At 38.0% G+C, this 21,367-nt stretch overlaps 1 long non-coding RNA gene and 1 other non-coding gene across 2 annotated transcripts; one reads left to right on the top strand and one right to left on the bottom strand.

The window, feature by feature from the left end:
• Window positions 1-1,606: 1,606 nt before the first annotated feature.
• LOC114385608 lies at window positions 1,607-1,713 on the bottom strand. Its single transcript, XR_003660973.1, has one exon. It is a non-coding gene; the product is annotated as a small nucleolar RNA R71 (small nucleolar RNA).
• An 18,096-nt stretch (window positions 1,714-19,809) lies between these two features.
• Window positions 19,810-20,177, top strand: LOC114384461. The gene is made up of 3 exons (XR_003660699.1): window positions 19,810-19,862; window positions 19,963-20,041; window positions 20,139-20,177. It is a non-coding gene; the product is annotated as an uncharacterized LOC114384461 (long non-coding RNA).
• The last annotated feature ends 1,190 nt before the right edge of the window (window positions 20,178-21,367 follow it).

Genomic DNA, 21,367 nt, shown 5'->3' with positions numbered 1-21,367 from the left:
CGTTTCTGCTTCATGTTTCATTTGCGTTTTCTGTTTGAATCAATGGAAGGCTAGATTTTCTGGTGTTGTTTCCTTTTGAGGACGAAGCCCAACTCTCTTTGAGGTTTCGTTTGTAATGTGGTTTCCTGGCAGTTTTCCCTTCACCAGTTATCCCAATTTCGTGAATATTAATCAGTGCATGCTTCGTGTTCGATTAATTGCCTCTGAGCCTAACTTGCATTCATGCTTAATGGACGAAGGGCTAACTGGTGTATGTGGTGCCTAATCACGTATTGAAAACCCTAAGTTGATTTTCACTTAGTAAATTGAAATAGGGTTGGATTAAGTGGTTGACTGTTAGGGACGAATTCTCCATAACCCAGGATAAGAGAGTGGCTTCTGAATCAGAGGAAACAACCCGTTTTTAATATTAGTAGTTTCGTATTCCATTTTATTTGTTCTGCTCTTTAATTACCAAACAACCAAACCCCCCCCCCCCCATCGTTACTGTTACTGCAAGTATATTATGAACATTTGGCTTGTCACTGCTCGTTGGGAAACGACCTAGGATCACTTCCTAGTTACTGCATTTTCATGTTTATTTGATTCGGGTACGACCTCGATCAAATTTGGCGCCGTTGCCGGGGAGCAGTGTCCAAAGGTTCATAATAGCTAGCTAGTGTTGTGTGTTTAATCCTTTCGTGTTTTATGTTTAATTGTTAGTATTGTGTTAGTATGTGTGTTAGTGTTTAGTGTCCTGGTATTTTGTTTAATGTGTGTTCTGTCAAAAGTTTTTTATTTTTCAAGTTTTATTCACTTATTTTTCTTAACCTACCAATTTTAGCTTTCATAGTTAGACTTTGAATTTTTGTCTGAAATTTTTTGTGCTTTCTTCTCATAATTTTATAAGGTTGCTCACAAAATTTCAAGTCATTTGGATATCATTTGAGGGTAGCTGTAGTTCAAACCTACACCTTTATTTACATGACAAGGCAACTAGTTGTGTGCATGCTGAATGTAGTGTATGACTAGAGGCAATCCATCTGACTTACAACCCTTTGATCCTGAGATAGATAGGACATTTCATAGATTAGTTAGGCATCATTTTATACCTTTTGATCATTCTGAGCATTCCATTACTGGTGAATCTGTGCATTCTGTTATTGGTGATTTTGAACATCCTGATCTTGAGCATTATAATTTTGAGCATTCTGATTCTGAGCATTCTGATTTTGCACATTCTGAGAACATGGCACAACCTCCACCCCGTGAGAGGACTCTAAGGGAAATGGCTGCACCTGATTTCACCTACGAAAGCTTGTGCATCCAATACCCTGATGAGGATGTCCCATATGTTCTTAAAACTGGACTGATTCATTTGCTTCCAAAGTTTCATGGCCTTGCAGGTGAAGACCCGCACAAACATTTGAAAGAATTTCACATTGTCTGCTCCACCATGAAACCCCCAGATGTCCAAGAGGATCACATATTTCTGAAGGCTTTTCCTCATTCATTAGAGGGAGTGGCAAAGGACTGGCTGTATTACCTTGCTCCAAGGTCCATCACGAGTTGGGATGACCTTAAGAGAGTATTCTTAGAAAAAAATTTCCCTGCTTCCAGGACCACAGCCATCAGGAAGGATATCTCAGGTATTAGACAACTCAGTGGAGAGAGCCTGTATGAGTACTGGGAGAGATTTAAGAAACTATGTGCCAGTTGCCCCCACCATCAGATTTCAGAACAACTTCTTCTCCAATATTTTTATGAAGGACTCAGTAATATGGAGAGAAGTATGATAGATGCTGCCAGTGGTGGAGCCCTTGGAGACATGACTCCTGCTGAAGCCAGAAATTTAATTGAGAAGATGACTTCCAACTCTCAGCAGTTTAGCACCAGAAATGATGCCATAGTCATTAGAGGAGTGCATGAGGTAGCTACAAACTCAGCTGCATCATCTGAGACTAAGAAGCTTGAAGGAAAACTGGATGCATTGGTTAACTTGGTAACCCAGCTGGCCTTGAATCAGAAATCTGTACCTGTTGCAAGGGTTTGTGGTTTGTGCTCCTCTGCTAACCACCATACAGACCTTTGACCTTCCATGCAGCAACCTGGAGAAATCGAGCAGCCTGAAGCTTATGCTGCAAATATTTACAATAGACCTCCTCAACCTCAGCAGCAAAATCAACCACAGCAGAACAATTATGACCTCTCCAGCAACAGATACAACCCTGGATGGAGGAATCACCCTAACCTCAGATGGTCCAGCCCTCAACAACAACAACAGCAGCCTGCTCCTTCCTTCCAAAATGCTGCTGGCCCAAGCAGACCATACATTCCTCCACCAATCCAACAACAGCAACAACCCCAGAAACAACCAACAGTTGAGGCCCCTCCACAACCTTCCCTCGAAGAACTTGTGAGGCAAATGACTATGCAAAACATGCAGTTTCAGCAAGAGACCAGAGCCTCCATTCAGAGCTTAACCAATCAGATGGGACAATTGGCTACCCAATTGAATCAACAACAGTCCCAGAATTCTGACAAGCTGCCTTCTCAAGCTGTCCAAAATCCCAAAAATGTCAGTGCCATTTCATTGAGGTCGGGAAAGCAGTGTCAAGGACCTCAACCTGTAGCACCTTCCTCATCTGCAAATGAACCTGCCAAACTTCACTCTACTCCAGAAAAAGGTGATGACAAAAATTTACCTAACAATTTCTGTGCAGGTGAATCTTCTTCCACAGGTAATTCTGATTTGCAGAAGCAGCACATTCCCCCTCTTCCATTCCCTCCAAGAGCAGTTTCCAACAAAAAAATGGAAGAGGCAGAGAAAGAGATCTTGGAAACGTTTAGAAAAGTAGAGGTAAACATACCTCTGTTGGATGCAATAAAGCAAATTCCAAGATATGCCAAATTCTTGAAGGAGCTGTGCACAAATAAGCGGAAGCTTAAAGGAAGTGAACGGATTAGCATGGGCAGAAATGTCTCTGCATTGATTGGTAAATCTGTTCCTCAAATTCCTGAAAAATGCAAAGATCCAGGTACATTCAGCATACCTTGTATTATAGGGAATAGTAAGTTTGACAATGCCATGCTAGATTTAGGAGCTTCTGTTAGTGTTATGCCTCTGTCTATTTTTAGTTCTCTATCTTTAGGTCCCTTGCAGTCAACTGATATGGTAATTCATTTCGCTAATAGAAGTGTTGCCTACCCTGTTGGTTTCATAGAAGATGTCTTAGTTAGAGTTGGTGAACTGATTTTCCCTGTTGATTTTTATATTTTGAATATGGAAGATGGATTCTCTCAAGGATCAGTTCCCATCATTCTAGGCAGACCCTTTATGAAAACTGCTAGAACTAAGATAGATGTTTATGCAGGCACACTATCCATGGAGTTTGGTGATATAACTGTTCGTTTTAATATTCTGGATGCTATGAAATACCCATCTGAAGATCTTTCTGTATTTCGTGCTGAAATAATTGACCATGTTGTTGATGAATACATGACTGATCTTTATTCTAATCTGCATGCCTCTCACTCTTCATGCATTGAGTCTGAAATTGTACTTGATCATGTCTGAATTTGATGCTGAGAGTGAATTTGAGAGTGATATTGATTGCATGTCTGGTGGTGGTGTTTTACCTCTTGAGATTGATTTTATAGAGTCAGATAAGACTAACCATGTTTCAGGAAGTACACATACCTCTGATTTTCTTTATGAGGTAAAGGCTGAGAAACCATCTCCTTCTACCACTGTCCAACCGACCACACCAGAATTAAAGCCTCTGCCATCAAATTTAAAATACGCTTACTTAGATGATAGCAAGAGTTTTCCAGTGATTATATCTGCCTCCCTTGTTGATGAGCAAGAGGAGAAGTTGTTGTCAGTTCTCAAGAAGCATAAGAAGGCTATAGGCTGGACCCTGGCGGACATTCCTGGTATTAGCCCATCCACAAGTATGCATCGAATAAATTTAGAGGATGGAGCTAAACCAGTAAGACAGCCACAGAGAAGACTCAACCGGGTGATTCTTGATGTAGTGAAGAAGGAGATAACCAAGCTTTTGCAAGCTGGAATCATTTATCCTATCTCCGACAGCCAATGGGTGAGTCCCGTCCAGGTAGTCCCGAAGAAGACCGGCCTCACAGTGATAAAAAATGAGAAGGAGGAGCTAATTCCTACTCGGGTGCAAAACAGTTGGAGAGTCTGCATTGACTATAGGAGGCTGAACCAGGTTACCAAAAAGGACCATTTTCCCCTGCCATTCATTGACCAGATGCTTGAACGCCTGGCAGGTAAATCCCACTACTGTTTCCTTGATGGTTTTTCTGGTTATATGCAAATTACTATTGCTCCTGAGGATCAGGAAAAGACCACATTCACCTGCCCCTTCGACACTTTTGCTTATAGGAGGATGCCTTTCGGCCTGTGCAATGCCCCTGGTACCTTCCAGCGGTGCATGATTAGTATTTTTAGTGATTTTTTAGAAAATTGCATAGAGGTGTTTATGGATGATTTCACTGTATATGGATCCTCTTTTGTTGGTTGTTTGAATAGTTTGGAAAAAGTTTTGAATAGATGCATTGAAACTAACCTTGTTCTAAATTTTGAAAAATGTCATTTTATGGTTGAGCAAGGTATAGTTTTAGGCCACATTATTTCCAATAAGGGTATTGAAGTAGATCCTGCAAAAATTTCTGTTATTTCACAATTGCCTTACCCCTCTTGTGTGCGAGAGGTGCGATCTTTTCTTGGTCATGCGGGATTCTACAGGCGCTTTATAAGGGATTTTAGCAAAGTAGCCCTTCCATTGTCCAATTTGTTGCAAAAGGAGGTGGAGTTTGACTTTAATGACAGATGCAAAGAGGCTTTTGATTGCCTCAAAAGAGCGCTGACTACCACTCCCATCATCCAGGCACCCGACTAGACAGCCCCTTTTGAGCTTATGTGTGATGCATCAAATTATGCATTGGGGGCTGTCCTTGCTCAGAAAATTGATAAATTGCCCAGGGTGATATACTATGCTTCTAGGACTTTAGATGCTGCCCAAGCAAATTATACTACTACTGAGAAGGAGCTTCTAGCCATAGTTTTTGCTCTTGAAAAATTTCGATCTTATTTGCTTGGTACCCGCATTATTGTTTATACTGATCATGCAGCTTTAAAGTACTTGTTGAAGAAGGCTGATTCTAAGCCTAGGTTGATCCGATGGATGCTCTGGCTCCAAGAGTTTGACTTGGAGATCCGAGATAGGAGCGGAGCACAAAATCTAGTTGCTGATCATTTGAGTCGGATCGAACGTGTATCTGATGCAAATTCACCTATTCGGGATGATTTCCCGGATGATCATTTGTATATATTGTATAGTATTTCTGACTCTCTTTCTACTCCCTGGTTTGCTAACATTGTCAATTATTTAGTTGCCTCTATTTTTCCTCCCTTAGCATCTAAGGCCCAAAAAGATAAAATTAAAAGTGATGCTAAGCATTTTATCTGGGATGACCCCTACTTGTGGAAATTGTGCAGTGATCAGGTCATTAGACGGTGCATTCCAGATCATGAGACTGACTCAGTCCTGCAGTTCTGTCATTCTTCTGCACCGGGAGGTCATCTGGGTGTTCAAAGGACAGCTCGCAAAGTGCTTGATTGTGGTTTTTATTGGCCCACCATCTTTAAAGATGCGTGGAAGATCTGCAGCACTTGTGAGCAGTGTCAGAGAGCAGGAAATACACTTACATGGCGACAACAAATGCCTCAGCAACCTATGCTATTCTGTGAGGTGTTTGATGTCTGGGGTATAGATTTCATGGGTCCTTTTCCTGTCTCTTTTGGTTATGTTTACATTCTCCTTGCAGTTGACTATGTTTCAAAATGAGTGGAAGCCAAGCCCACTAGAACTAATGATGCTAAAGTTGTCGCAGACTTTGTCAGGTCTAATATGTTTTGCAGGTTTGGAGTACCTAAAGCAATTGTTAGTGATCAAGGAACCCATTTTTGCAACAGGACAATGCATTCCCTGCTTAAAATGTACGGGGTGGTACACAGGGTATCCACACCATACCACCCCCAGACCAATGGTCAGGCAGAAATTTCTAACCGAGAAATCAAGCGAATTTTAGAGAAGATTGTGCAGCCAAGCAGGAAAGATTGGAGTACCAGGCTTGATGATGCTCTCTGGGCACATCGGACTGCCTACAAAGCACCCATAGGAATGTCTCCTTATCGGGTTGTCTTTGGAAAGGCATGTCATCTTCCAGTAGAAATTGAGCACAAAGCTTACTGGGCAGTGAAGACTTGCAACTTCTCTATGGATCAAGCTGGTGAGGAAAGAAAGTTGCAACTGAGTGAGTTAGATGAAATCCGCCTAGAAGCCTATGAGAATGCCAAGTTCTACAAAGAAAAGACCAAGAAGTTCCATGATAGCATGATAGTTAAAAAAGACTTCGTGGTTGGGCAAAAAGTGTTATTGTATAATTCTAGGCTTGGACTCATGAGTGGTAAGTTGAGATCTAAGTGGATTGGTCCTTTTGTTGTTACTAATGTTTTTCCTTATGGTACAGTTGAGATCAAAAGCGACTCCACAAACAAGAGCTTCAAGGTCAACGGACATCGACTTAAGCCATTCCTCACGAACCCTTCTTTAGTGGACGTAGTGGTGGAAGAGACTTCCTTACTCCACCCTACTCTTCCTCCACCATGACTTAGGGAGTTTTTCTTTTCCTATCTCCTTCTTTGCTTTTATTACACTTGTCCGATTCTCTTTGACGATTTAATTGTTTTTAATCTTTTAATTGTGCTACATTGAGGACAATGTGTTGTTTAAGTATGGGGGGGAGTATTCTTTGGTTTTGCTAGTTTTGTTGGTTTTGTTAATTTGTTAGTTGTGTTAATTTGTTAATGTTGTTAGTTTCGTCGGATTTTTAGTTTAATATTTTGGGTCAATTTTGTGTGCACGTACGATTTTGCATGTTTTTCTTTGAATTATAGGATATGTTCAAGAAATGGGTAATTGTTTTGAAAATAAAAGTTCTTGACATTTTGTGACTTGAAATCCTTGATTCTTCTCTACATGTCATGATAGTTTTGAAAGCTCAATTTGAAAGTGATGAGTTTACCTTTGTGAGAATTTGAGCCATCCATCATCATAATCATTTGGTGTGTTTTTCCCCATTGATTGCTTGCACAATATCCTTGGCTTGATTCTTGTTGATGCGTCCTAATTCACATGCATATTTGGAAATGATTGAGGCAATTTTGTTCTTATAAGGTTCTAGCCAAATGGACTTACCTTGAATTAATTCCTTTGATAGCCCTTTTTGAGCCTTGTTTCCCTTTCCTTGTTTTGAAGCTCACTACAAGCCTTAAGTGAAAAACCATGATATCACCATATCCTTAAGGAATTTTTGAGCTTTGGAATTGTTTTGGGAATAAGTGTGGGGGGTTTTTGTTTCATTGGACAACTTGTTTTGTTGGCTATGCTTCATGATGTATTCTGGGCCATACTTGATGTACATTGTATATTGGTTAAATGTTGGACATGCTGAATGAAATGTTGTTTCTCAAAGGCTATAGGGTTCTAAAAAAAAATCGAAAAAAAAAATTCGAAAAAAGAAAAAGAAAAGCAACAAAGTTGAGTGAATAAGATCTTAAATGGCACAAGAATGATGAAACTCTTGGTTCTACTCTTCATGTTTAAATTTTATCTTTACTTCTTTTTATTTTCTTATTTTTTTTCTTAATATGCACTTATTCCCCATTGCTCCTCTATTCCTTTGGGATTTAGCCACTTATTCCATATTTCTCCATACCTTGTCCTTGGCCCCATTACAACCTTAAAAGACCTTTTGATCCTCATGTGCTTGTGTTTGTGGGTTGATTGTCAATTTTAGAATCTTGCCAAGTCTATGTGGTGTTTGCTTTCATGGGTGCTTTGAGGGTAAATAGTAGCCTAGACACTTGAGAGATAGAGTGTATATCTTGTGAGGCTTTATCACTTTTCATTCTTAAGCTGATTAACTATTTTGCCATGATTGGGTTGCTTGGATGATTTTCATGAATGTCTTGACTTTTTGGATCTCCTTATGTTAAATGTTACCCATTCCTTTCATTCCTTGATGTTCATTGAGAAATATATGAATGTTTTTGTTTGTCTCTCTTTGATATCCTTGGATTTTGTTCTTTGTTTCATTTTTCCCAGGAGTGCAAAAGGCTAAGTATGGGGGGTTTTGATGTGCCATCATTTTCTTCTATTTTCTAAACCCTTTTTGCACCATTTTAATCATTGATTGATCTTAATTGTCAATTAATTAGGCAGTTTTATTATTTGGGCTCATTTAGCTAATTTGATGTTTTTAATCTAATTTCAGGAATTAATGAAACATTGGGCTTAATCCGGATTTTGGTTGTGGACTTGAAGAGGGCAAATAAAGCAGCGCTTACCTTAGTTAATTTCTAATTAGGAAATTTCGCAATTTTATTTTATGTTGTTCAGTGTTTATTTCGTTTTGGGCCAGAGTATTGTAATAGGGCCCAGTGACTTTGAGTGACTCTTTTTAAATAGCTGCCTTGGGATTCGTGAAGGCAGTCTGTTATGCTATTTTCATTATTCAGAGCTTTGGTTTTAGGTTTTCACGTTTTTCTGTTCCCTTGTTACAGTTTTCGTTCTTAATGCAAATTTCCGTTTTCTGCTTCTAATTACGAGTTCATTCTTGCTTCTTCTTCTACTTTCATTTACGTTTCTGTTCATTTACGTTTCTGTTCATTTAGGTTCTTGTTCATTTACGTTTCTGCTTCATGTTTCATTTGCGTTTTCTGTTTGAATCCATGGAAGGCTAGATTTTCTGGTGTTGTTTCCTTTTGAGGACGAAGCCCAACTCTCTTTGAGGTTTCGTTTGTAATGTGGTTTCCTGGCAGTTTTCCCTTCACCAGTTATCCCAATTTCGTGAATATTAATCAGTGCACGCTTCATGTTCGATTAATTGCCTCTGAGCCTAACTTGCGTTCATGCTTAATGGACGAAGGGCTAACTGGTGTATGTGGTGCCTAATCACGTATTGAAAACCCTAAGTTGATTTTCGCTTAGTAAATTGAAATAGGGTTGGATTAAGTGGTTGACTGTTAGGGACGAATTCTCCATAACCCAGGATAAGAGAGTGGCTTCTGAATCAGAGGAAACAACCCGTTTTTAATATTAGTAGTTTCGTATTCCATTTTATTTGTTCTGCTCTTTAATTACCAAACAACCAAACCCCCCCCCCCCATCGTTACTGTTACTGCAAGTATATTATGAACATTTGGCTTGTCACTGCTCGTTGGGAAACGACCTAGGATCACTTCCTAGTTACTGGATTTTCATGTTTATTTGATTCGGGTACGGCCTCGATCAATGAGTAACTAAAACTTGTTGTGCACTAGAATAATTATATATAGTTAATTTGGAATTTTGAAGACATATTATAAGGAAATTTGTCAAACATAAACCAGTATATACTACTTATAACCTCTGGATACTTGTCTACCTAGTAGGAAAATTTGTCAAGAGTAATATTAGTTTTGCTCTAGCCAAGTAATATTAGTTTCCTGGCAAGAGTTTTAGAACTCATGAACCAACTCCCGCAAGTCCATAACTAATTTTTAGTATAGCTTCTAAACAAATAAATACAAGCAAGTAAAGATAATTGGTAGAAGAATTTAAAGAAAGAAGTTGTACCCATAAAAAAATGACAAAACCTAAAATTATACACATCCTGGATAAATAAAGATGCGGCTTTTTCACCAATGAAAACAATCTAATATGCTATACATATCAGTTGTACGTACTTTCTATCTAACTTTCCCATGCTCTTGTAAGCTTGTTGGATATGAAGTGTCTGAAAAATTGAATGTAAAAGGGCGATTGAATTTGTAAAACCTCTATTTTTGAAAACTTTAAAATTGTTAAAAATAAAGAAATAGCCTCAGTTTCGGTCAATTGGATATCAACCCGGTACCCATGTGAGTATACTCTGCTAATTAGGTCTCGCATTAGAAAATTAATTGTCACCTTTCACCTTTTCTTTCTCTATAAGGATGGGCCTTAAGTATTTGAATCATTTTGTAAATAATTTGGAAATGAAGAGACCCACTTTAAAGTTTGTAGTCTCTATGTTTTGTATTATAGGAGTTACGGAGGTTGCTTCTACTTAACTATAGATTTCTTTACTTTTTTCCTCCAATTTTCTTTTAAAGTCCTCATTCTACTCTGCAATAGCAAAGAACTTAAGATGAGTCATGAGTCACTACTATCCACTCTCTCATGGGTATCCTTGCCATGTATTGTATACTTTTTATTTACGATGAAGTTGGCACTACATGAAAGTGGTGGTAAGAAGATGCTTATTAATGAAAAACTATGATCAAGTGTTGAAAATGTGAGAAATTGAATGTGATTTGTATGGAGTAAACTCTAACTTTTTTCGTTAAAATTGTAAGCGTTTTTTAACTTAAAAAAAATATTTTAGTCCCTACTTTGCAAAATATGATTCAGTTTAGTCTATTTTAGTGTAAAATGACAATAAAAATATAGTTTAGTCCCTACCATCTTTGACACTGTAGGCCAAGCTAGCCTCTTCTCCTTCCAATCAACCCCACGACGTCGAGGAACTTCCCGGCTCGAACTTCAAAGTTCGTGAACAAATTAGTTTGCATCAAGGAGTGGCAGTTTGTCAACAAGGACATTGGAGTCAAGAAACCAGGTTAGTGAAAAAATTACCTTCTTTTAGTCAAATTAAGGTTGCCTTAGTGTTCAACAGACGTCGTGGGTTCAACATAACTTAACCTTTTTTTGTTGTTGTTGTTTGGTAATGGTGGTTGCAGGGAAGATATTTGAACAACAACTGATACATACTTCACTGGGCTGCAAACGGGTCAGTGTGTATTTGTTGATTTTATCTGGTTAATGCATGCTCATATATAGTTGTTACTTAGGGTGATGTTGTTTAAGTAAATTCAGTTGAATGGATTGAAGATTATTTATGTTCATGCTAACAATTTTTTATTTTGTGTGATTAGGGAAATTTGTGTTTGCCTGTATTTATGTGTTTACAGTGTATGTAATTTTAATTTTAGGTGTACTAGATATAATACTGTAGGTTTTGGATTATATATGAATGAATGGAAGGTATTTGGGTTGGGTTATGGTTACTCCAGAAAGAGAACAATAACCATCAGATGCAGAATTTGTTAACACTCCAATACTAGAAACTTTAATTACCAGACATGGTTTGACAGTGACTTCATTTTCTCTCCTGCAAATGACAATGAACTTGGACAACTGGCTTAGCATAATTTCATTATAAGAAGGAATTAGTTCTCTTGCACATTCTGAAACTGAAACGTCCACTAAAACACAAGTTTTAGACCATAAATAATTAACTTGTATTCTTGAATGGTGGAGATATATCTGTTCTTCAACATGCTGACCAGTACAACTATGGTCTTTCTCAGTCCTAGATGGCCCAGGTGACAAAGACCCAACCTCATCTGTGGTACCCACCCTGTCTTATAACACTGTTTGGGAACAACAAAGAATCTAAGTAAAAGTCTAAAGTCAGGAATTATTAGACAAACATAGGTAGTATAAATACAAGCATTGTACAAAAATCAACAAACCTGATCCCACAAATTTGTAATTACTAGAATGATGAGTTCCCTAGTTAAATAACAACAACAAAACCAAAAATATAAATTAAAAAACTACGGAAGAAAATATAAACCATTATTAGTCAGTCGCATCTTCCTCCAATTCATGTGTCTCCAATCATGCTAAATAAAGAAAAAAGTTCTAAAAAATGTGTTATCTGATTTGAGAGAAACATTGAGAAAAAATAATACAATCATGCTAAATAATATTTAGACCCTAATAGTATAACAAAAAATAAAAAAGAGAATATGCATATCGTTTTATCACTTCCTGGAATCGTTTTACCACCCACTCCCAACCTGATTTTTTAGGCAGGGGAGATGAAAACCTTAATTTGTTGCAGGTTCTTGTGTTATTTTTCATTATACTAAGTGATTGTTTTTTATATAGATGATATGCATCCTCCTCCACCAGAGGCAATAAATAATATTATTTAAGTCGGATAGAATTATGGGTTACGGGTGATAATTCTATTTTTTAAAATATTTAATATAATTATATATTTAAGACTTAAATTCAAATCTTTTAATTAAAGTAGGATAATTTTGCACCAATTGACCTAGATACTGAATGGTTTATTATATCAAGTGAATACTTTTTTTGCCCATAGAATTTCTATTTTTTTCACTTTTTCTGTCCCATGTTCAAACAATTCAACGGGTACCAAGGGTTGAATAAGCTAATATGAAATTATTTTAATATAATTAATAATTATGAATTTGAATTTTTGATATGTTTTTGCACAAGGATGAACCTAAGATTAAAGTAAACATCTTGAAATTATAAAAGTTAATTACTAGTTTCACATGCCATAAATTGAAAGCCTCAATCTATGAATGACATTGGAGTTGTTCTCCGTTGTTCTCTTCCACACACTTTTTTAAAGCCTGCTGATTTTTGTTTGGTTAGTACTGTTCTTTGTTATGCAGATTGACTATGTCTATAATAACTAACAAGAAATGACAAAGACATGGTAAATATACAGCATAATTAGCTAACACAAACAAGTCAATACCAAGTCATGTTATTTGCAGTTTCATCTTACTAATGAACATGGTTCACACTTGAAAACTATAACCACAAAATGTGAGACAGAAAATTACTGACCAAATCCTATGATTAGATCACCAACACAACTACTTGAAAGTTGACCTTTTTAAATCTATCGTATAATAAATAAGGACCTCTTTAAAACTACCAACCATAGTCATCCTTTGTTTGACTTTAGACATGGTATGGCAAGACTGAGCAATCAGAAAACCAGTACTAGTGAATTCAAAATGGAATTCAACCATGGTTTGATACATTTCTATCTACACATTGTAAGCACCCCAGCCAAGTGTGGAACCAATCTCTAGAGATAAGGAATGTATCAATCCTACTTTGGTATTACAATTATAACCCAGAGTTGTAACCTTCTTCATTAATCCATACAACATTTAAAAATATTCAACATTCGTTGGGTTACACAAATCTCCTGCCATAAAAGTATGCACCTCTGTATATGGTTCAACACTTGTATTATCATAAAATTTGTTTGTCAATTAAGTTAGCAATGTATGATTTTATTTATATTTTCATCAGCTGCTGATAAACGATGTATAATTTGTTGTGCTTCACAATTGTCTACACATTGTTGTGGTTTCCGTGGCTGCAATTTATGAGTTCTGTATTGGACAATTCACACTTTCTTGGTTAACCCACGAGAAAACTGATAGTATTTGAAGCTTCCATTACTGCAGCCATCTATCTAGGTATGTAAGTCAATAGGAATTTTATTTGGATTGTAAGTTTGTTGTTCCATAAATTACTATTATTGTTCATAAAAAATATGTGCATTGTGAGTGAACCCTAGTTTCCCGTTTGAGATTCCATACCATGATTAATACGGATAGTTTGGATTAGTTGTGGTATGGATTCTTGAATTGTCCGTTCGGACAGTTTGGGAACTCTTTTTTTTTTTACTTCATTCATAGTTATAGGTTAAGTATGTTGTGGTATATTTGATTTGATTTTGGTTTATTGCGTATTGCTTTGTTCTCCAGGTGCATACTTGATTGCGGTCAATTTAGGTGACCGCTTTCATTTTGTGTATTTGGAGACCAATGCGAAATGCTACCAAAATTTCATCAAATTTAGCATAACATACTTAACTTGTACATATGAATGAAGCAAAAAAGTTTTTTCCTGAATGGGATAGGACCTGACCTTCATATAAAAAAAGTGAGATTGTCATGCATATGCCATAACAGATGCCCTCTTGTAGAACAAAAAACATGTATAGAAGTTGGATTCAAGCACCACGCATAAGTGACGAGTATGAAAATGGGGTTGAAGATTTCTTGAAGTTTGCACAACAACATGCACCAGCTGTGGGTGGAAAGTATTTCTGCCCGTGCGTAAACTATGTGAATGGAAGGTGTCAGGCATTATTTGTCATTAGATCACATCTAATTTGTGACGGCTTTATTCGGAGTTATAAAAATTGGATATGGCTCGGTGAATTGCCAGAGGTCTCAACAGCCATCGACAATGAGGTGGTACATGTAGAAACTGAAGATCGAATGGAAGACATGATACGTGATCTTGGGCAAGAGGGATTTTTGCAAGCTCATGCACCCTATTATGAAGATTTGGAAACAGATTCCAAGTTACCATTGTATTTGGGGTGCACAACCTTCACTCGGTTATCTGCAGTGCTAGCTTTGGTCAACTTGAAGGCTAGATTTGGGTGGAGTGACAAAAGTCTGACTGAGTTGCTTGTCTTATTGAAGAATATGCTTCCCAATGATAAAAAGTTACCAAATAGTCTCTACGAGGCTAAGAAGATATTATGTCCTGTGGGTCTAAAGTACAAGAAGATTCATGCTTCCGTAATGATTGTGTGTTGTACAGAAAAGAGTTTGCAGAATTATGGAATTGCCCAACATGTGAGGTATCACGATGCAAACAAAACGACGGGGAATACATTGATGATGTAGTCACAACCAACCCTAATCCAGCAAAGGTTTGTTGGTACCTTCCAATTATACTAAGGTTTAAGCAATTGTTTGCTACTGCACACGATGCTTCTAACCTTAAATGGCATGCAGTTGACATAATAAACGATGGGTTTCTCCGACATCCGGCTGATTCTCCACAGTGGAAGACAATTGATCACTTGTATCTTGAATTTGGAGCCGAACCAAGAAACCTTCGACTTGGTCTTTCTTCGGATGGCATGAATCCATTTGGTAACTTGTCCACTAATCACATTTCATGGCCTGTGTTGCTAATGATTTACAACCTTCCTCCTTCGTTATGCATGAAGCGCAAATACATTATGTTGTCTATGATGATATCACGTCCAAGACAGCCAGGAAACGATATTGATATGTACCTTACTCCTTTGATTGAAGACATGCGTAAGTTTTAGGTAGACGGGGTTGATGTGTATGATGCAAATCAGGGTGAGACTTTTAGGTTGCATGCGATGATATTTTGCACCATTAATGACTTTCCAGCTTATGGGAATTTGAGTGGATATAGTGTGAAAGGTCACCAAGCTTGTCCAATTTGTGAGCAAAACACAAGTTTCATCCAACTTAAACATGGGAAGAAGACAATTTATACACGGCACCGTAGGTTTTTAAAACATTATCACCCCTATCGATGATTGAAGAAAGCATTTAATGGTAGCCAAGAGACTAAAGAACCCCCAGAACCGTTAGCTCCCCATGAAGTGTATGATCGGGTGAAAGACATCGTAACTGTTTTTGGTAAGACACAACGAAAGGATCATGCTAACAAGAACATTTGGAAGAAAAGGTCAATGTTCTTTGATTTTCCTTATTGGACCAATCTACATGTTCAGCATTGTCTCGACGTTATGCATGTGGAGAAGAATGTTTGTGATAGTTTACTTGGCACCCTTCTTAACATCAAAGGCAAGACAAAGGATGGTCTGAAATGTTGACAGAATTTGGTCAATATGGGTATACGAGAACAGTTACATCCACAATCACAAGGGCAGCAAACTTATTTGCCCCCAGCATGTTACACAATGTCAACTAAGGAGAAAAAACAATTTTGTCATTGTCTTAAAAATGTCAAAGAAGGATACTCTTCCAATATCAAGAGTCTTGTGTCAGTTAATGATTTGAAGTTGGTTGGCTTGAAATCTCATGATTGTCTTGTGTTAATGCAACAATTGTTGCTAGTGGCCGTTCGTGGTATATTGCCTAAAAAAGTAAGGGTTGCGATCACCCGCTTGTGCTTTTTCTTTAATGCAATCTGTCGTAAGGTCATTGACCCAAAACAATTGGATGATTTGGAGAACGAGGCAGCCATTATCCTATGTGAATTAGAAATGTATTTTCCTCCATCATTTTTTGACATCATGGTTCACTTAATTGTTCATCTTGTATGTGAGATTCGGTTGTGTGGGCCCGTGTTTTTACGATGGATGTATCCAGTTGAACGTTAAATGAAGGTGTTGAAAGGATATACAAAAAATCCATATCGACCAGAGGCTAGCATTGTTGAACGATACGTTGTTGAGGAAGCTATTGAGTTTTGTTCACAATATATAGAAACGACTACACCAGTGGGACTTCCTCAAAGTCGTCATGACTGCACCATTCAAGGTAGGGGCACACGGGGGTTCAATGTTGTAACCATGGATCACCAACAGCTAGCACAAGCTCATCTATATGTATTACTCAACACAGCTGAGGTAATCCCTTACATAGATGCTCACAAACAACATTTGTGTTGTATTCACCCAAAAATGAACATGATGAGGTTGTTGCAAGAGCACAATAGAACTTTCATACCGTGGTTTAGACAAACAATCTTCATCGATGATAATGCTTCAGACACATTAAGATTGCTAGCTGTGGGTCCAAATATGAATGTTCCAACTTGGAAGGGATATGATATCAATCAGTATTCTTTCTACACAAAGTCCCAGGATGATAAAAGTAGTGTGCAGAACAGCGGGGTCATTGTTGATGGTCAATCAGAGCACTTTTGCAGTGCTGCTGACAATAATCCCATTGAAGCTTGCATGCCTTACTATGGAGTCATTGAAGAGATTTGGGAGATTGATTACGGTGAATTTAGAGTACCTCTTTTCAAATGTAAGTGGGTGAATGGAAACACAGGTGTGCGTAAAGACAAAATGGGATTCACTTTAGTAGACCTTAAAAAAGTTGGTTACAAGGACGACCCATTCATAATGGCAGCGTAAGCTCGACGTGTGTTTTATGTAGAAGATCCATGCGACTCTAGATGGGCGGTGGTTTTGCAAGGGAGAACAATTTGTATCGGTCACCATGTTGATGGATCAACACTTGATGTCACTGACATGCCGTCTTTCTCCAAAGATATGCCTTCAAGTACTGTTGAACAGGAAGAGGATGATGTATATGCAAATCGTACTGATCATGAAGAGGGTTTATGGGAGAACATTCGTACGTAACTATGTAAGCACAACCATATAAGTATTACTTAACATTTGTAACATTGGTCATGCATAAATTGCTAAGTTGTTTAGAAATTCATGCACCCTATTACATCATTGAATTTGACATATTTATTACACTTGTTTTTTTTTCATAGGGCCATGGCAACACCACCAACGTCCCCACAACAATCAGAAAACCATCCAGAGGTTACTTTGAAAAGGACAAGACAATCCATGAGGTTCAGAAGTCTGATGACTAGATTCTTAGATGGCCCACGGCCAATTGTGAACGTGAATCCGGCTACAGGTAAAGGGTCAGGGCCTCATAAAGAGAAATTTCACAGTTATTTAGGGGTTGTCGCAAGGGAAAAAGTTCTTATTGTACACGCGAATTGGAATGTTGTCCCCGACGATCTAAAGAGCTTAATATGGAAAGATATTTTGGTAAGTCATTCTAAATACACTTCCATTCTTGATTTTGTTGTTAAGTTACTTTTAAAGGATTCATTTACCTACTGTTACATAACACCTTTTGTTATGCAGCGCAAATTTGATATCCCTGAAGGTGAGAATGCAAAAAAGAAGGTGATGTCAACAGTTGCAGCAAGATGGAGGCAATTTAAGTCTTCATTGACTTCAAAATTTGTCTTTGCTGACAATGAAGGTCAGCAAATATCTGATCCTATAGTCAAGTATGGCCTTGATCCAGAAACAAGGGAGGAATTTGCAAAAATCCGCAAAACCCCTAATTGGCAGGTTTGTTTAACTATTTCTATATCTGCAATAATCAATTCAATTTTTGCTTTCATTGTTTTGTAACATATATATGACTAGTACAAGCTTGTGTTTTTAAGGGTATACGAAAGAAGGCCCAGCAAATTCAAAAATTTAATGACTGCCTACACGTACTGTCTCGTGGGGGGTATGAACTGCTTGACAAGAAACTTATGGAAGAGAAGAGCAAGCGTGGACATGAGGAACATCCGTGTACTGAAAACCCAACACTTAACATCGACCCACCATCCTCAGTTGCAAGACACTTGAAGTGGAAGATCGCCCGCACAAAGCGGTATGGCCAAATGACGTCTGAAGTGGCACAAGAAATTGCAGACAAAATTGTGAGTTCATATATTTTTTGGTTACTGTCATTGCCAAATAATGGTTAGCTAACCTAGTCAACTTTATTTTATTCAAATTCAACAATTGTATATCCATGCAGGATTCATTACAGGAACAAGCAACACAGGGGAGTTTTGTTCCACATGGGCGACAGGACATACTCAACACGGCCCTTGGCCGACCTGAGCATCCAAGTTGTGTTCGCGTCGTAGGGACAGGTGTCAAAATAAGCCAATACTTTGGCCAAGCCTCACGTGCTTCTTGCACATCCTCACCATCGATCAACCAATAACAATTGGCTGAAATCATCGGTGGAATTAAGGATGACATAAGAAATGAGGTACAGGATGAGATAAGAAAGGAGGTACAACAAGAACACAAGAAGCAACAAGAGGCTTGGATGAGGGAAATTGAAGAAAAACAATGGAAAAACTTGGAGATAATGAAACAAGAGTTAAAAAAAGCACTGAAAATAGAGTTATCTCATATTGCATCACATCAGTCAGCCCCCATTGAGGCGCCAGAAATACAAGCTCTACTTGCGCGTGTCAGCATAAAGGTGCGCTGGACCTGAAGGAAGCGGATTACTTAAAGAGCTTTTCAATGTTGATGACAATCTAATGGGCTTGTTCATAGTTGTTGGGCAAAATACTGTGCTTGCGGGCTTGGGAAAAGTGTTCGAGAATTCATCCACCATACACAATGTTCGTTATGCAAATGATGTTGTTAAGGTGAATGTTGTCAGAACATACATGCCTCACGCTGAGGTCCCTATTCCTACATCAGAGGTTCATTTTCTTGAGTAGGCCATTGGCACATTCATCGCATGGCCGACACATCTTGTTAGGAAAGTAACTAATGAGGTTAGTTTTTTTCTCCTATGAATCTGTTCTATTTGTTGATATGCATAATTACCTGTACACTAATTTCTATTATCATAGGTGGTCGTGGGACCCGATAAGCCTCCATCGAAGTCTGTTGGAGAGCTGAACAGGTTCACATCTATGGCCACAGATGACCCACTGGGAGAATTGGTTAAGAAGTCGTATGTGGTTTACACAAAGCCAATGGAGTTGGCATGGGATGGGGCGAAATTTGGGTTACCTAATTCCACAAATGGTTTTTTCATCACACATGCAGATGTGACTGAAATTATTTTAGGTGACAAATGTTTAAACATATCTATATTGCAGCTGTGGATGATGTAAGTAAATCATATTATTTGAGTGGTTGTCATATCTTATTGTCCACTCCATATTTGTCTAATAATATTGTTGATTGTGTTTAAAACAGGTTTATGAATGATTGGAGTACAAGCATTGGTTTTGCTCCAGTGTACTGTTTCCTTGAGCCCCAGTCTATATGCTGCACAAAGGACATGCGTGAAGAATGTCAACAGTACATAGAAACGTGAGTCAAGGAGTCACATCGAGAAATCTACTTAGGACCTTACTTCAATCAGTAAGTCTATTAATGTGGTTGTTATCAATATGTTTGCATTAGTTTGATGGTGAATTTCATGTTGTTGACTTCAGGGCACATTGGCAACTTCTTGTGTTGTGTCCACGAGAGAACATTGTAGTATGATTTTGTTCTGTACGGAGAAAGCCTGATGTTCACATTAAGTTTGCAGTGAACAAGTACTTCGCAACCTTATTCAATTTAGCATTGGTCATTAGTTGTAGTTTACCAGTCAAAACATTACATGTTAACTTTGGCTTTTGTTATTGTCAAACTTAGTGCAATGAAGAAAATATGCAGTAATTTCCAAGGCAAGGACAATGCACCTCCACCTCCACCTCAATGGATTGAGGCTAAGGTATGTTGTAATCCCTATATTTTTGAAAATTTGAAATAAGTCTGATGTTTTCAATTGGAATGACCCAGCATTTATTGAGCGCTTATATTGCATATAGAGCCATGTACAACCCGGAGCACATGAGTGTGGATATTATTGATGCATTAGATGTGGTGCATCGTCAGTGGCGGTTTGAAAAATGAACTCCACAACGTATGTCCTCTATTAGAGTAACAAATGAATTTGTGTAGTATGAAATCGTACCTAAATGGTTGATGTACTAACTAAATTTTATTTTCTTCCCCTTTGTAGTTTTTTTTTAATGGAACACCATTAGACACTGACACCATCACGACACTACGCAAGAAATGGGCAGCCTATTTTCTAGAAGATGGAAAATGGATGTAAATTAGACAAATTTAGATGACATAGGAACATTAGGCACCTTTGTAACGTAAAATTTTCATTGATTAAGACACATCATTATGTCTGGTCATGACTTTTAATTCGGCATCGTTACATGATTATGTGACTTGTTTACGTTATTACTGTGCACTGCTTTTGGGTTGCATTTTGTATTGGTCCCAATATAGGATCAGTTTTTTTGTTGTTGTGAAACTCTAGTTATATTCAGGTCAGCGTTCGACATGTTCCTGTTGGGGTCCTTCACTCCGCCGCAACCTTCTCATACCTTGGTCCTTCACTCCGCTGCAACCTTGCCATTGTCTGTGTAGGTCTACATAGGCAACCACAAGGTTGGTGTTCACTCCGACGGTCATGCGGTAAGTACTCAGGCACATGTTTGTTGTTCATGTTGTCATCGATAAAATAGGTTTGATTGAATAATTGATCTTCCTGGCCAACCTTCAAGCCCCTTAGTCTCACACTTTTCAGGTTACTTCACTATCAATGAAAACCACGGAAGGGCCCTTTTCTACTGGTTTTTTGAAGCTCAATCTGAACCATCGAAGAAGCCTCTCCTTCTCTGGCTCAGTGGAGGTATGTGATTTTTTGCTATAAAGGTTGTCACACGTCAACCGCCATTCTCATATTATTACATACTTTTCCACTTTACAACTAAGGTTATAACTAGATTAGAGATCCTATTATATTGATATCATTTCATTTGATTAATTTGTTTGCTTGGAAGGACCCGGATGCTCCTCTATTGGGTATGGTGCAATTGTTGAGATTGGACCTCTTATAGTCAACAAAAATGGGGAAGGACTACATTTCAACACACACTCATGGATTCAAGGTTTGTACATAGTACATTTGTATATTATTTCCATCTTTGGACTTTGTAGTATGTTCCTTTTTTGACAATCAATTGTTATACAGTTTATG

This window comes from Glycine soja, chromosome 14 (assembly GCF_004193775.1).
Source record: "Glycine soja cultivar W05 chromosome 14, ASM419377v2, whole genome shotgun sequence".
Classification (NCBI taxonomy): Eukaryota; Viridiplantae; Streptophyta; class Magnoliopsida; order Fabales; family Fabaceae; genus Glycine; species Glycine soja.
The sequence above is the reverse complement of the archived record's forward strand: the minus strand, read 5'-3'. Positions and strand labels throughout refer to the sequence as shown.